The following is a 16,498-nucleotide window of genomic DNA, read 5'->3' as shown; positions in this document are numbered from 1 at the left end:
ATGCAGGGTTGGGTGGATTACTTAAAAAATGTAATCCGTTACTGATTGCAGTTATATTTTTAAAAATTAAGTAATCAGTAACGGAAACCTTTGGATTACTCAAAAGGAGTAACATAATCCAATTACTTTTGGATGACTTTCACTTCTAACACCCGGGCATATTTTAAAACCTTGAAAACGTGCAACTCTATGGAGTCTAGATGACTGTCTGATTGACCAGTGGGCCAGGTGCAAAACATTTTATTAAAATGTTTTTAATAAGAAATGTGTATAAATATAAACAAGTTCAGAGTGGTCTGTCATGTAACAATACAGATAGAAACAACTGAAATAAGACAAATTAGCCAACATGTTGACCTAAATACAGTACCAGGTGCTAGTTTATACATATTAAAGGAAATTCCACCCAAAAACGATCCTTTGTTTCATTAGTCCATTGTTGACATAAGCAAAACATTTGGGGACTGTCAGCAATCAAGTTTTCAAGATATGTAACTTTCAAGGGATTGCTTCTCTTTCTCACAGGTAACCTCTTAACAAGTCTTCATCCCCTTCCCTTAATTTCTCTATCTATAACATCCTTCAGCCTTGCCCTCCATGAACTCCCCTCTTCCCCTGAATAAAAAAAAAAAGTCCTAAAAATTAGAACTGTGTCAATTACATCCCAATTTCAATCAGTACAGGGATTGAAATGCTCTCCTATTAAATGGACATATACCATGTCTATTTCAAGAACTCACAAGAATTGAAATGGAAATGTTCACAGCTGTGCTCACTTATAACTGTCCAGAACTCCAATTGAAGAAGCTTGTAACACACACACACACACACACTTCATGAATGCCCCTTTTTAAAATGTCCATCCCTCCTTTTCACTCAGCGTCCTCGGTATTAGCAGTAATCTCAGTATTGTCAGCTGGGTCAGGAGGTTCTGATGGCGCCCCCGTGTAAAAAAGAGAGAGAAAGAAAAATAATGACATGAATGAAAGATGCACAGACAGACCAGTGGTGTAAAGTACTTAAGTAAAAATACTTTAAAGTACTACTTAAGTAGTGTTTTGGGGTATCTGTAATTTACTTTAAAATGTATATTTTTGGCAACTTTTACTTCACTACATTCCTAAAGAAAATAATGTACTTTTTACTCCATACATTTTCCCTGAAACCCAAAAGTACTCGTTACATTTTGATAGGAAAATGGTCCGATTCACACACTTATCAACAGAACATCCCAGGTCATCCCTACTGCCTCTGACCTGGCAGACTCACTAAACACAAATGCTTAGTTTGTAAATTATGTCTGAGTGTTGTAGTGTGCCCCTGGCTATCTGTAAATAAAAAATAAATAATAAAAATGGTGCAGTCTGGTTTGCTTAATATAAGGAATTTGAAAATATTTATACTTTTACTTTTGATACTTAAGTACATTTGAGCAATTCCATTTACTTTTGATACTTAAGTATATTCAACACCAAATATTTTTAGACTTTTACGAAAGTAGTATTTTACTGGGTGACTTTCTTTACTTTTACTCAAGTATGATATTTTAGTACTTTTTCCACCACTGAGATAGACAGACAGACAGACAGACACACACAGTGGACAGACATGCATATTACAACTAGTACAGAAAGCTAGAATACATTCACTCACAGTACACATTCGTCAACTGTATGTTCCACCATAGTTTAAGTCGGAAGTTTACATACACCTTAGCCAAATACATTTAAACTCAGTTTTTCACAATTCCTGACATTTAACCCTAGTAAACATTCCCTGTCTTAGGTCATTTAGGATCACCACTTTATTTTAAGAATGTTAAGTGTCAGAATAATAGTAGAGAGAATGATTTTTTTTCAGCTTTTATTTCTTTCATCACATTCCCAGTGGGTCAGAAGTTTACATACACTCAATTAGTATTTGGTAGCATTGCCTTTAAATTGTTTAGCTTGGGTCAAAAGTTGTGGGTAGCCTTCCATAAGCTTCCCACAAAAAGTTGGGTGAATTTTGGCCCATTCCTCCTGACAGAGCTGGTGTAACTGAGCCAGGTTTGTAGGCCTTCTTGTTCGCACACGCTTTTTCAGTTCTGCCCACAAATTTTCTATACGATTGAAGTCAGGGCTTTGTGATGGCCACCAATACCTTGACTTTGTTGTCCTTAAGCCATTTTGCCACAACTTTGGAAGTATGCTTGGGGTCGTTGTCAATTTGGAAGACCCATTTGCGACCAAACTTTAACTTCCTGACTGATGTCTTGAGATGTTGCTTCAATATATCCACATAATTTTCCTCCCTCATGATGCCATCTACTTTGTGAAGTGCACCAGTCCCTCCTGCAGCAAAGCACCCCAACATGATGCTGCCACCCCCGTGCTTCACGGTTGTGATGGTGTTCTTCGGCTTGCAAGCCTCCCCCTTTTCCTCCTAATGTAACGATGGTCATTATGGCCAAACAGTTCTATTTTTGTTTCATCAGACCAGAGGACATTTCTCCAAAAAGTACGATCTTTGTCCCCATGTGCAGTTGCAAACCGTATTCTGTCTTTTTTATGGCGGTTTTGAAGCAGTGGCTTCAAAACCGCAGTGGCCTCTTCCTTGCTGAGCGACCTTTCAGGCTATGTCGAAATAGGACTCGTTTTACTGTGGATATAGATACTTTTGTACCTGTTTCTTCCAGCATCTTCACAAGGTCCTTTGCTGTTGTTCTGGGATTGATTTGCACTTTTCGCACCAAAGTACGTTCATCTCTAGGAGACAGAACACGTCTCCTTCCTGAGCGGTATGACGGCTGCGTGGTCCCATGGTGTTTATACTTCGGTACTATTGTTTGTACAGATGAACGTGGTAACTTCAGCCGTTTGGAAATTGCTCCCAAGGATGAACCAGACTTGTGGAGGTCTACAATTTTTTTCGGAGGTCTTGGCTGATTTCTTTTGATTTTCCCATGATGTCAAGCAAAGAGGCACTGAGTTTGGGGGTAGGCCTTGAAATACATCCACAGGTACACCTCCAATTGACTCAAATGATGTCAATTAGGCTATCAGAAGCTTCTAAAGCCATGACAAATTTTCTGGAATTTTCCCAGCTGTTTAAAGGCACAGTCAACTTAGTGTATGTAAACTTCTGACCCACTGGAATTTTGATACTGAGTTATAAGTGAAATAATCTGTCTGTAAACAATTGTTGGAAAAATTACTTGTGTCATGCACAAAGTAGATGTCCTAACCGACTTGCCAAAACTATAGTTTGTTAACAAGAAATTTGTGGAGTGGTTGAAAAACGAGTTTTAATGACTCCAACCTAAGTGTATGTAAACTTCCGACTTCAACTGTACATACACACCAGTGGAGGCTGCTGAGGGGAGGATGGCTCAATAATGGCTGGAACGGAGTAGATGGAATGGCATCAAACACGTAGAAACCATGTGCTTGATACCATTCAACTCATTCTGTTCCAGCCATTACCACGAGCATGTCCTCCCCAATTAAGGTGCCACCAACCTCCTGTGATATACACACACACACACACACACACACACACACACACACACACAGGACTACCCAGAGTAAGGTGGCGGGGGTGCGTCATGCTGCCCACTGTGGTTCAGGGCTTCGCCATAGGAGGGCAGTCCTGGGGCGATGATCACAGCGAGAGGCACTGTCTCTGGGGCAGGCTGGCCATCCAAAACCATCCTCAATGGAGCATTGAAACAGATGACATAAAAGTAATACTAGGTTAGGCTACACACAAGTAATGTTGGCCACACACACAAGACAAAATATGGGAAGACTCAGGGTCCATTGCTTATTTCTGAAATAATGTTGCTGCTATGTAGGGCTATCCGGGATTACATAGACCTATGTTATCATGTTGCTAATACCTCATGTAGGCTACTGTAATTTAAAAATAATAATGTAACTGACAGTTAATCTGTAAGTCTATGTCGTTGTTTTTTTGTTTGAATTGTTTACGTGTTCGCTATGCGGAGGAAATGATAAGACAGGTGGAACTACGTGGCTAATAACTGTTGTAACAGGGATCATTATCGTAGCAACACATCTTTGGGGGTGAAGGCTTTCCCGCGCGATGTTAGCTAAGTTTTCATGTTACCGGGTGTAGTTCGTAAAGGTTGATATGTGCATGTTAGGATGAAGCGTGAATTCATGCCAGGAATAATAAGTGTGAAGTTTGATTTCCTCCCTTCTGTAATAAGCAGCCAATGAGTTCTCACTGTAACTCCCTCCAGTAACCACGAGCACAACCGTTCCTTGATTTTAACTGGCGGCTTTATTCTGTAGTTTAGTCAGAATTATCACCTTCCGTGAGAACTATAAAGTAAATGAAAATACAGTTTAAGCACACTCTTACACCTTCTTGTCTTATGAGTGACTTATTAGCTTGGTATAACTCTGAAGTAATTACATACATAAACAGTTTAGCCGGAGCTATAACAGTATCAGATTGAACACACGTAAGAGAGGTAATCACAGCACTGGACATTATCAAGACGCTTGAATCCGACTTCAATGAGAGAGCTACAGAAGAGGACCTCATATCTCAAGAGGATATCCGGTTCCTGACAAAAATGAAAGCGGGCATCAAACGCAAGGACAATGGACATTACGAGATGCCGCTGCCGTTTAAGGAAGAAAGACCCAACCTGCCGAACAATAAAACATGTGCAGTTCACCGCCTCAAGTGCCTGGAAAGGAGGCTAAGGAGAGACAAGCAGTACTACAAGGACTACACAGCATTTATGGAAGAGACCATAGCTTGTGGAGATGCTGAGAAGGTCTCCAAGGAAGAAATTAACAAACATCCAGCATGGTACATCCCACATCATGGGGTTTATCACCCACAAAAGCCTGGGAAGATACGAGTCGTCTTTGACTGCTCAGCTAAGTTTCGAGAGACGTCCTTGAATGACTATCTCCTCAACTTTTATGTTGATGGGTTGACGAGCGTATCGTCTGAAGCTGAAGCGGCCCGGCTGGTGAAAGAAGCAAGAGAGCTTTGCAGCATCGGCAAACTTCGGTTGCACAAGTTTATCTCTAACAGCAAGGAAGTTATAGCCACAATTCCCAAGGAAGAATGTGCTGAGGGTGCCAAAGACCTGGATATGGCTCTGGGTGAACCACACATGGAGAGGGCGCTTGGTGTACTGTGGTGTGTCACATCAGACGAGTTCCAGTTTAGGGTAGTTGTCAAGGAACGCCCACTCACAAGAAGAGGAGTGTTGTCTACAGTAGCCTCTGTATATGATCCGCTTGGGTTTGTGGCACCCTTTGTCCTGGCAGGGAAGCAGATCTTGCAGCAGATGTGTCGTGACAAGATCGACTGGGATGACCCCATTTCAGATGACCTACGTTTCCAGTGGGAATTCTGGCTCCAAGGTCTACAAAACTTGTCGGAAGTAAGGATCCAACGAGGCTACTTGCCATCAAGTTTCAAGGAAGTGCAGAGTTATGAGCTCCATCACTTATCCGACGCTAGTACCTCAGGTTATGGAGAGTGCTCATATCTCAGAACAATCAGCACAGCAGGAGAAGTTCATTGCTCCCTAGTTATGGGAAAGTCGAGAGTCGCCCCTTCCAAGATTACGACCATACCACGACTGGAACTTTCAGCAGCGGTGGTAGCTGTTCGAACAAGTGACATGCTCAAAAGGAAGCTAGAGATACAAGGTCTACAGGAATACTTCTGGACAGACTCGAAGGTAGTTCTTGGCTACATCAACAATGAAGCCAGAAGATTCCATGTCTTTGTAGCTAACCGTATCCAACGCATTAAGCAAAGCACAGATCCCGAACAATGGAGATATGTGACCTCTGAAGAGAATCCTGTGGATCATGCTTCCAGAGGTCTCACATCAGAACAGCTCATGGCTTCCTACTGGTTCACAGGTCCAGACTTTCTTTGGCAAGAAGAACTTCCCAAAGGACAAGTCAAGGGGGGAGAGTTCTCAGACAATGACCCAGAGCTGCAGAAATCCCTGGTCCATGATACCCAGGCAAAGGAAGAAAGATCATTACTAGATCACCTTCACAAGTTCTCAGACTGGGCAAGAGTGGTAAAAGCTATTGCCAGGCTCAAACGACGTGTCAAGGAAGCCATAGGCTTAAAATTGAGGTCCAGTGAAGCTACAAGCATAGAAGAAAGGAGAGAGGCAGAGCTCACCATTATAAGGATGGTTCAAGAAGCAGCCTTCTCCCATGAGATACACAACCTTAGGCACCAGAAAGACATCAAGACCAAAGATAAAGCAAGCAAGTTGCATAAATTGAGTCCATTCCTGGATGAGAGAGGTAAACGCATCACCAAACCCACCTATCTGGAGAGGCCCATCCATAAGACAGTCACCCTCCTGGAAGCCGATCAAAAAACCCTGCAGACCCCTTTCACAGAAATCACAGGTGATTGGTGGGAGTGTAACTGACAGTTAATCTGTAAGTCTATGTCGTTGTTTTTTTGTTTGAATTGTTTACGTGTTCGCTATGCGGAGGAAATGATAAGACAGGTGGAACTACGTGGCTAATAACTGTTGTAACAGGGATCATTATCATAGCAACACATCTTTGGGGGTGAAGGCTTTCCCGCGCGATGTTAGCTAAGTTTTCATGTTACCGGGTGTAGTTCGTAAAGGTTGATATGTGTATGTTAGGATGAAGCGTGAATTCATGCCAGGAATAATAAGTGTGAAGTTTGATTTCCTCCCTTCTGTAATAAGCAGCCAATGAGGTATTTTTTCCTTTATTCGTGTGTTCAATCTGATACTGTTATAGCTCCGGCTAAACTGTTTATGTATGTAATTACTTCAGAGTTATACCAAGCTAATAAGTCACTCATATGACAAGAAGGTGTAAGAGTGTGCTTAAACTGTATTTTCATTTACTTTATAGTTCTCACGGAAGGTGATAATTCTGACTAAACTACAGAATAAAGCCGCCAGTTAAAATCAAGGAACGGTTGTGCTCGTGGTTACTGGAGGGAGTTACAAATAAGACAATGTACTTTACCATATGTTGCTACTATGTTGGGATACCAGGGGTTACATAGGCCTACTTTATCATTTTAAATTTGCTGACAGGTAGGGCAATCAGGCAGTAGACGCCTTAGGCTATACTGTACATATTTACACTCTAAGATCGACACACTAACATACATAGACACAACACACACACTCAAACTTACCTGCCTGCCGTCCTACCAGCCTTGTTCTTTTAACAGTAGCAGCCCAGCACCCTGGCTATGACAGCAGACACTAGAATAGCCAAGATCCCTGCCACTAGACCCGGCACATCCACTCTGGGCGCCGTGTCTAAAGAACCAACACAATAAATACATTTGCAATGTACATTATATTCAGATTACAGCCTGTGCGATTATAGTACACAACACTAGCATCATCCATAGAGAAACATGAGGACAGTCGTGAGAAAGTAAATGTCAATATTGACTTAGTATAGATTTACTAAAAGCCCCCCCCAAAAAAGGTCTTACTGTGACTGCTGGTATATGTGTCCCAAAATACATTCTGGGGAAAATAGAAAATTAATTCCAAGCAAATTCCTAGTATCCAATTAGTCAATTAATTGAACAAGCTTACAGTATTCTTAATGTGTGTAAATAATACAGAATTTCCCAACAGACTTTCATGAAAGGTACCACCACATTCACTGCCCCCTTTCCTCACCGTTTGGGGTGTGTCCTCAAACACCTCCCTGGCCTCCTCGTAGGTGCACACCTCCTCCATGCACTCCCTCTCAAGCCTGCCTGACGTCACCAGCTCCAGGTCCCATTTGTTCCAGAGCAGCGAGCGAGACGGGTACGAGGATGCGGACTGTTGTCCAAGGAACACTGGACCCAGAAAAAGAGAGAAACAGAGAGACAGACAGCGTGCGAGAGACAGAGAGGGAATAAGACAGACCGAGAGACGATATTGATGGGCATGAGATTGATATAATCAGAGATAGACGGAGCCTCTTTCTCTCTCACACACACACACACACACACACACACACACACACACACACACAAGCAATCATTGATCATAAGTCTGACTTCGACAGACAAAAGTCAGTATTGAATGGATAACCTCACAATCAGATATAAATAGAAAAAGTGAAGCAAAATAACAATTGCCTGACACAGTGGTTCCCAAACTTTTTCACTCAGCCCCCTTTCTAACTTTGGGGACACCCATCCCCCTACACTGTCAATGACACAAACTGGTCACACCCCTCTTGTTGGAGGAGAGAATTTTGCAAGTTTCAAACCTATTTCCTGCAATTCTATAAACTTTGCCATGGGGTGGTGATTTTTTAAAACAGCAATTCTATACATTTTGCCATGTGGTGGAGAACACATTTTGCAGTTTTAAAGCAAATTTCCTGCAATTCTACATATTTTGCCATGTCTTGTATGTGTTCATGTGATAATTAAGTGACTGATACATTACAACAAAATCAACGGGCTAAAAAAACTTTCTGACAAGTTATAAATAGCTCTCTAAAGGTCTGCAGTGACAAGAGGAAAACTGCTGATTCACTATCCAATCATGAAATTGCACATTGTGCATTCTACTATTACAACTTTCAAGAGTAAGTTGAAAGCCGAACTGAGTTCCTTAATGCCTCACAGTTTGGGAACCACTGGCCCAATATGACCCTACATGAAATAGGGTGAAAGAGGAGGGGGTAAACTTGCCTCCAAAAGTTGAACTGAATGCACATTTGGACAGACATTCTCTCCCTCTCAGTGCAGTGCACACACTTGAGAGTGTTAAGGACAAACAGACGCAGTGGCATGTATTCATGGATGCCAAGGGAAGCCAGGCTTCCCCCCCAAAAAAATTACAAAAAAATAAATAACATTAAATAATTTATCTTTAGTCTCTCTGTGTTTCAGAATTTTCCTTCAATTTGCAAGAAGAGGCTGAATGTATGTCATTGGAGAAAGTATCCAAGACAGCACCTCTTTGTCTCTGTATCTATCTGATGCTGTCTGGTCAAAAAGTGTATGACATTGTTGCCACTCATAGCACCGAATGCAAGGGAAGCCAGCGAACATTTGGCCACCCTTGAAAAAAAAAAGTGTAAAACAATAGCAGATCAGCGTTGAGCTAAACTGAGTGAGCCCAACTGTGAATGGTCCTGGCGCACAAAAAAGTGTCAAGGGAAGCCAGTTTGGATTTGGCTTCACACCAATCACTGACAGAAACATTTGAATTGTTGTCATTGTCCTCCGGTGGCTAGCTAACTAGCTAGCTAAAATTGCCCCTTTCCTAAATTACCCATGGATGGAGATTGGGATTTAGACTTGTGGTTTTACTTAATTCTCCGTGCTGGCCAATGATTATAAAAGATTCTGATCCAACCATAAATTCATACATTGTGCCCCTGGCCTGAGAGAATGGAAGATCAATATGGAGCTAGATGTAGAAGGCTAATGTTAATTAGCTGGCTCATCGTTGCCCATGAAAGGAAGTTAGTGAGCAAGCATTTTAGTCAGGTAGCCTAGGACAACAAAAATTAAAAGTGTGTACTGTCTGACAGTCATAGACAGTTTCATTAACATCAAAGAGAGGAGGATAGAATTTCTCTACAAGTAGGGTGAGTCAACATGTTTTTTCTACAGCCAGCCAGACAGACACATCATATTTAGCTTACGTTGATTGAACTAAATAGTTTTTGTTATATTTTAGTTGTCACTGCATTAGACTTAGCATAGGTGATTTGATGATGTTGAAATGTTGAAGTTGAAATAGTGAAGGCAGCTCCTGTTTTCTTTGCGACTTGCGGTAACTGTCCGTGGTTCTAAATCAATAGTTGTTTAGTTGTAAAAAAATGTCTGAAACATTAACTTGCTTGACGATGCTGTAGGTCATGTAACTGTTTGTTACATGCAATATGCTTTGTGGACTTCATCAGACAGAGGTTGCTCTAAGGGTTTGTGATGAAACAAAGGTGTGGTTGAATTTATTCTGCCACTGTGTCTCCTTGTCTCGGCCTTAGGCCTATATATTACAGTGGCAAGCATATGAACTAACAGGTTATAGAGCAAACAACACAATTATCACAACACATAGGTTGTAATATGGCTTTTTCTTCCCTGGCTTGGCTTCCCCAGTGATTTTACCCACACACCACTACTGAACAGATGTGTGTTTACCTTCATTGTGGTTGTAGACAACTCTGGCCCAAGCCAGGGGGAGCAGCGACAGCATGCCAGGAGATATCTCTGCCAAGCCTGGCATTTCTCAAGCAGGAGACACAACTGCAACAAAATGTATCTATTCATTATTTGCTCTAAATAAATATGCCATACTCAAAACATTATTCAGTGATTTTCTCATGTAAAAAAGGCACCCACACATAAAATAAACGATTGTTTGACTATGTCGCCCTCTTAAGGCGGAGGTTAAAATGAAACAAAAGCTACTTTTAGAACATCTCGACATGTAACAAAATTGAATCACATAGGAACAAATACCTACATTGTAGCGTATCGTAGGCCTACTTATCGTAGATAGCCCTACTGTCTTATAGATAATAATGAAAATAAAGAAATACAATTTTATTTTTCTATCTAACAAAATATTTGTTCGGTTGCATTGAGAAAAGAGAAGCACAATTAACGATAATTAATTATCATAGCTATAGTTATATCGATAATAAACAATTGGCCAGTGATGCCTGCCCAATGATTTTGGTCAAAAATAATTGATCGTTTAGCCTAATTCGTTAAAACGAGAAAAGATTATCCTTACCTGCTCCTTTTACTCTCTGTTCCGAACGTGCTAGACGGCCAGTTCGTATAGCCTTTAGCCGTACCCTTATCCTACTTCTCCTCTGTTGCTCTGGTGATGTGGAGGTTAATCCAGGTCCTGCAGTGCCTAGCTCCACTCTCACTCCCCAGGTGCTCTCATTTGTTGACTTCTGTAACCGTAAAAGCCTTGGTTTCATGCATGTTAACATCAGAAGCCTACTCCCTAAGTTTGTTTTACTCACTGCTTTAGCACACTCTGCCAACCCGGATGTCTTAGCCGTGTCTGAATCCTGGTTTAGGAAAACCACCAAAAACCCCGAAATCTCCATCGCTAACTATAACATTTTCCGCCAAGATAGAACTGCTAAAGGGGGCGGTGTTGCAATCTACTGCAAAGATAGCCTGCAGAGTTCTGTATTACTATCCAAGTCTGTACCCAAACAATTCGAGGTTCTACTTCTAAAAATTAACCTTTTCAGAAACAAGTCTCTCACTGTTGCCGCTTGCTATAGACTTCCCTCTGCCCCCAGCTGTGCCCTCGATACCATATGTGAATTGATTGCCCCCCATCTATCTTCTGATCTCGTGCTACTAGGTGACCTAAACTGGGACATGCTTAACACCCTGGCCATCCTACAATCTAAGCTTGATGCCCTCAATCTCACACAAATTATCAATGAACCTACCAGGTACAACCCCAAATCCGTAAACACGGGCACCCTCATAGATGTCATCCTAACTAACTCGCCCCCAAATACACCTCTGCTGTTTTCAATCAAGATCTCAGCAATCACTGCCTCATTGCCTGCATCCGTAATGGGTCTGCGACCAAACAACCACCCCTCATCACTGTCAAACGCTCCCTAAAACACTTCTACGAGCAGGCCTTTCTAATCGACCTGGCCGGGGTATCCTGGAATGACATTGACCTCATCCCGTCAGTAGATGACGCCTGGCTATTCTTTAAAAGTGCCTTCCTCACCATCTTAAATAAGCATGCCCTACTCAAAAAATGTAAAACTAGGAATAGATATAGTCCTTGGTTCACTCCAGACCTGTCTGCCCTTGACCATCACAAAAATGTCCTGTGGCGTTCTGCATTAGCATCGAACAGCCCCCGTGATATGCAACTTTTCAGGGAAGTTAGGAAGAAATATACATAGGCAGTTAGAAAAGCTAAGGCTAGCTTTTTCAAACAGAAATTTGCATCCTGTAGTACTAACTCAAAAAAGTTTTGGGACACTGTAAAGTTCATGGAGAATAAGAGCACCTCCTCCCAGCTGCCCACTGCTCTGAGCCTAGGAAACACTGTTACCACCGATAAATCCACTATAATTGAGCATTTCAATAAGCATTTCAATACGGCTGGCCATGCTTTCCACCTGGCTACCCCTACCCCGGTCAACTGCCTGGCACCCTCCACAGTAACCCGCCAATGCCCCCACCATTTGTCCTTCACCCAAATCCAGATAGCTGATGTTCTGGAAGAGCTGCAAAATCTGGACCCATACAAATCAGCTGGGCTAGACAATCTGGACCCTCTCTTTCTAAAATTATCTGCCAAAATTGTTGCAACCCCTATTACTAGCCTGTTCAACCTCTCTTTCGTATCGTCTGAGATTCCCAAAGATTGGAAAGCTGCCGCGGTCATCCCCCTCTTCAAAGGGGGTGACACTCTAGACTCAAACTGCTACAGACCTATATCTATCCTACCCTGTCTTTCTAAGGTCTTCGAAAGCCAAGTTAATAAACAGATTACCGACCATTTCGAATCCCACCGTACCTTTCTCCACTATGCAAACTGGTTTCAGAACTGGTCATGGGTGCACCTCAGCCACGCTCAAGGTCCTAAACGACATCATAACTGCCATCGATAAGAGACATTACTGTGCAGCCATATTCATCGACCTGGCCAAGGCTTTCAACTCTGTCAATCACCACATTCTTATTGGCAGACTCGACAGCCTTGGTTTCTCAAATAATTGCCTCGCCTGGTTTACCAACTACTTCTCTGATAGAGTTCAGTGTGTCAAATCGGAGGTCCTGTTGTCCGTACCTCTGGCAGTCTCTATGGGTGTGCCACGGGGTTCAATTCTCGGGCCGACTCTCTTCTCTGTATACATCAATGATGTTGCTCTTGCTGCTGGTGACGACACCATTCTGTATACTTCTGGCCCCTCTTTGGACACTGTGTTAACTAACCTCCAGACGAGCTTCAGTGCCATTCAACTCTCCTTCCGTGGCCTCCAACTGCTCTTAAACGCAAGTAAAACTAAATGCACGCTATTCAATCGATCACTGCCCGCACCTGCTCGCCCGTCCAGCATCACTACTCTGGACGGCTCTGAATACGTGGATAACTACAAATACCTGGGTGTCTGGTTAGACTGTAAACTCTCCTTCCAGACTCACATTAAGCATCTCCAATCCAAAATGAAATCTAGAATCGGCTTCCTATATTGCAACAAAGGCTTCCTATATTGAATCATGCTGCCAAACATATCCTCGTAAAACTGACCATCCTACCGATCCTCGACTTCGGTGACGTCATCTATAAAATAGCCTCCAACACTCTACTCAACAAACTGGATGCAGTCTATCACAGTGCCATCCGTTTTGTCACCAAAGCCCCATACACTACCCACCATTGCGACCTGTATGCTCTCGTTGGTTGGCCCTCGCTTCATACTCGTTGCCGAACTGATAAGAGAATTATCTAATAAAGGTAAATTAATCAATAATCCATTATTAATTAGTAGTTATGTAGCATGGGCAATGAATAATTAAAGTACTGAACGTTAGTTCCATAAGGTCTAGTAGAGACCCTGAAGGGAGAGAAATGTGTGTGTGTGATTAGTGGGCCTAAGGGAACCGTAGACGTTTGTGTGTGTGTGTGTGTGTGTGTGTAGAGACCGGGAGTAGCCTTCAAGGTTCTCCTAATCTCGGGGGAAAGGAACAGGCAGCGTTGGATAGTGATTAACAGTGGTGGGAAGTCAAGGGAGGCATACTGTTCACCTCCTGTTTGTGTGTAGGTTATCTACCGTTGGTATGGAGGTGTGTGCGTAAGCGGAGAGAGAGAATAAAATGAACTTCTTTGTTAATGTTGGGCAGAATGTTCTCTGAATAAACCGTAGGAACCTTTTACAGAAAGCTGAGTCCTTGCCTAATTATTAACCCATTGTCTTACAAACCTTGGGAATTAGTCAAGGCTTATTGATTGTTAATTATCATCATTGGGATAGAATAATTCCTTTGACAGCTTGGTCCTTTTCGAGCCGGATCTCAAAGTCTGCTTCTGTCGGTCCACGGAGACACCGAAACCGTGCACGGGCGGATGAAATATCCGTAGATTAAAGACCTGGCCCCTTTCTGAGGGTTCTTTACAGGCCGGTGGTGAACTGGTATGCGACAGAAACGGTGACGAGATCCAACCTACATTGAATTCTCAGCTGCAAGATAAGGTCAGTAATCTTTATTCATTAGTTTGGGGTTAAATTCTAAACTTACTAAAAATTTGATTAAATTCCTATTAAGCATTGGTCAAGATAAATGTGAGGGAGGATTTTAACCGTAAAACTAACAGTAAGTAAGATTTGTATCGGGTATACCATCCATATAATCTAATGTAGAGAAAGTTTAAGACAAAAGAATCTCTGTTAGTGTTGAGTTATAGATCTAAGTAAGACCTAAAAGTAAAACTGGTTGCAGTAAGACCTAAAAGTAAAACTGGTTGCAGTAAGACCTAAAAGTAAAACTGGTTGCAGTAAGACCTAAAAGTAAAACTGGTTGCAGTAAGACCTAAAAGTAAAACTGGTTGCAGTAAGACCTAAAAGTAAAACTGGTTGAAGTACAGTATTTAACAGTAAGACCTAACAGTAAAACTGGTTGAAGTACAGTAGCCGGAAAACGTAATATAGAAGGCGAAATAAAGATAAGTAAGTTACGTTAGTCTAGGACTAACGGGAGTAAGTGAGATTAAGTATGATAACAGTAGAGCACACACATAGATTGTGAGATTTAAGTATAATAACAGAATTATAGAAGCACACACATAGATTGTGAGAATTGGAGCTAATATTGAGACCTAAACGATAACTGGTCAATAATATATTAGGCGGAAAACATAATATAGAAGGCGAAATATAATAATACAATTTATAAGAACGTAGGTCAGGGACATAATTTGTATGAATATAGATCGCCTGTCAAAATACATTTTAGAGGGGATAATCGAGATCTACCGGAGGCGCGCAAAATAGGTCTGATTATTCCAAACAGGAGGAAGGAGGTTACACCCATAGAAAGTGAGAATACATATTAGAAAATAAATGTAGTAATTGAGTAAGTACACACATATTGTGAGAATAAGCATAACAGTAATTGAATAAACATGGGTGGTAAATCCTCAAAGGAGGATAAGAGGAATGTGTATTATGGTCCTAAATTGAGAAAGAAATACGGGTTTATGGGGCGTCTAGATGTGGACAAGCTGGAGGTTATAATAAAACAGATGCATGAAACCTAACATCCAGAGACAACAAGCAGAAGGTTTGGATACAGCCAGGGTGAGGCTGTTAGAGGCCTGGAAAAGAGTAGAAGGTAATAATAAAAGGGAAAGTGAAAAGAAGGGAGAGCCAAGTAGGATTAGAGAGAGAGAGCAAAGTATTCAGGAAGAAACAATAAAAGGTAGATTGAGAACAAAGGAAAGAGAGAGAAAGAGAGAAAGATATGAACACGAACAGAGAGAGCAAGCCATAGCCAGGGAGAGGAAAGAAGAGCCAGAACCAAGAGAGTCTAACCTTAAAAAGCGACTAGCACCATATAATAAGCCAGGGCTGAGGGAGGTTCAATCAGATTGGGAGGAGGATCAGTGTCCTCTCATAGAGCTTCCTAATCCTAGGGCAGGCGAAGCTGATCAATCGGATACCTTACAAGTGTATCGACCCTGGACTCAGAGAGATGTAGCAAGAGCAGTTGAGGGAATAGTACATCCAAAAACAGGAATAGAAGGGTTTAGGAGAGATATGGAGGGACTGACCGAGAGTTTTAAACTAAATACAGGAGAATTGGAAAGGGCTGTCCGACAGATAGTGGGGAAAGACTGGGCAGCAGTGAAGGGAGCCTGGGTTCCAGGGCAAGGAGGAGAACCGGTTTTACCATGGGCAGGAGATGGGGATTATGCAGACAAATTGACACAGCTCTGTAATAATCTTAGGGACTATTACCATAGACATGCGGACTTTTCAAAGATACATGAGTGTGAACAAGGGGATGGGGAAACGGTTAGCCAGTATTTAGAGAGACTGAGAGACGTGTTCAATGCTAATAGTGGACTGGTAGATCCTAGACAGGGAGATGACGGACCTTACCACCAACAGTTAAAAATAGCCTTCTTGAGTGGTATGAAGCCTGAAATTTGCCAAATCATAAAAGAGACTGATAGGGTGGGGAACAGCCACATTGGCTGAAGTAAAGAGGTATGCTATACACCATGAGCATAATGGCAAGGAAAAGAAAAGTAAGAAAGAACAGACAGGAGCAGAAAATTTGATCGCCACTCTTGGGGAAATTGCAGGAAAGATTTTAAAAGGAAAGAGGGAAACAGGGAGAGTAGAAAGTGGATAGAACCTGAGGACAGAAAGTGCTACAACTGCAATAAAACAGGCCACATGGCAGAGGATTGAAAGGCCCCACCAAGGAACAGTAGACAGAAACAGTTTAGGGATAGACA

At 42.0% G+C, this 16,498-nt stretch overlaps 1 long non-coding RNA gene and 1 pseudogene across 1 annotated transcript; one reads left to right on the top strand and one right to left on the bottom strand.

Annotated features, from left to right (window-relative positions):
- Window positions 1-238: 238 nt before the first annotated feature.
- On the bottom strand, window positions 239-10,255 carry LOC115192117 (transmembrane gamma-carboxyglutamic acid protein 2-like; annotated as a pseudogene).
- Window positions 6,016-6,959, top strand: LOC115192118 (uncharacterized). Its single transcript, XR_003877876.1, has 2 exons — window positions 6,016-6,738; window positions 6,900-6,959. It is a non-coding gene; the product is annotated as an uncharacterized LOC115192118 (long non-coding RNA).
- Window positions 10,256-16,498: the final 6,243 nt, after the last annotated feature.

This window comes from Salmo trutta, chromosome 4, assembly GCF_901001165.1.
Source record: "Salmo trutta chromosome 4, fSalTru1.1, whole genome shotgun sequence".
Classification (NCBI taxonomy): domain Eukaryota; kingdom Metazoa; phylum Chordata; class Actinopteri; order Salmoniformes; family Salmonidae; genus Salmo; species Salmo trutta.
Note: the sequence above shows the minus strand (reverse complement) of the source record. Positions and strands in the feature narration are given on the sequence as shown.